The sequence below is a fragment of the Bidens hawaiensis genome, unplaced genomic scaffold (genome assembly GCF_021521415.1).
Source record: "Bidens hawaiensis isolate Kalapana, Puna unplaced genomic scaffold, B.hawaiensis_p1.1 tig00027390_1, whole genome shotgun sequence".
Classification (NCBI taxonomy): Eukaryota; Viridiplantae; Streptophyta; class Magnoliopsida; order Asterales; family Asteraceae; genus Bidens; species Bidens hawaiensis.
This window is the reverse complement of record NW_027494440.1, coordinates 251,022-252,444: the sequence shown is the minus strand read 5'-3', so window position 1 is coordinate 252,444 and position 1,423 is coordinate 251,022.

Below are 1,423 nucleotides of genomic sequence, written 5' to 3'. Positions count from 1 at the left end.
TGCATAGCACATGACCTAACTTAACGAAAATAACTAACTGGGTTAGGGTCAAAGGACAAACGCTGTTAGATTTGTAAATGTAAATGATAAACATATCAATTTCAAAGATAAAGGACACTGAGTGAAATTTAGTGCAAACATAAAAGACAATATCTGTTATTCTGTCTTTCTATGTATTCAACCCAAGTGTAACATGGGGTACTATTATATAAATATATTGGTTGGTTAGATACTTTTACATAAATAAATTTCTGATCATCTATGTCGTTTCAAGTTAGCCGATAGTCTTCATATTCAGTTGAGTAAGTTGTGTTATTATTGTTTCCTGTGTAATATTTCTAATTTTCATGTCTTTAATATCTCTGTGAACAAAAAATATAAATAACCTACAATTGTCACTAAAGTTAATAGTACTTGCTTTTCCGGTTTTCTAATTTTTCTGTTTTATGTATTAAAATCCTTAATTAAGTCAGCAAAATTGAAACATAATGCTCTATAAAATTCTGTTTTTTTATTTATGTTGTTCATCTTTTTCATATACTAACCATATTACATTCTATTATAGATGTCTTCAAAATTAAATAAAACGTAATTTTTGGTCAATCAACGTCTTCCAATAAGAATAGTAATTCAAATATTTAGTCATTTTAATATTTTTTTAGTTACCCTTTAAATGTATTTTAAGAATGCATTAATTTTTTGTATACGTGCAGCTTCAACGCCAAGAGAACTACTTTCTAGCATTTTGAACGGTAACATTTTATTTTAAACGCGTTAATACACTATATTGTATTAAAATATAATTTTTTATGAACTAAAATATAGTAAATAAAACTTAATATGTTATTAACTAAAAATTAGGCACTTGTAACAAAAAATTATAAACAATTTTTAATATATTTATTATTAACTACATTATACCTTTTTGATAAATAAATTTTTAATAACATTGAATGTATGTTTACACATTTCTTTTTTCTATTTTCCTTTTTAGAAATGGTACGAAACATAATTTTCAGTTATCCAATACTATTTTATTTTCTTAAAAACAATTAAAATATATGTTTTAATTAATATGTGTATACGAATCAATTTATGTTAATTAGAGACTCAAAGATATTCCTCTATTATTTTTCTACTTATATTTGGTTAACTCAATTTATATTGTTACCATACTTTGCAACAAAATTCACAAATTTAGTTGTGGTCCATATAAAAAAATCAATTTTTTGAGTTTTAAGTAAGATCATACCAATTATTTTTTTTATTTTAATTGAACTAAAATTTTCATAAACACATTAGGTTAAATAAAATCAAAAAGACCAAAATTTTTTTGACTCATAGATTGGTTCTAAAAGTCGATGTGTCAATTATGTTACTAAGTAATATGGATCAGAAGAATGGGATGTGTGACGGAACTGGA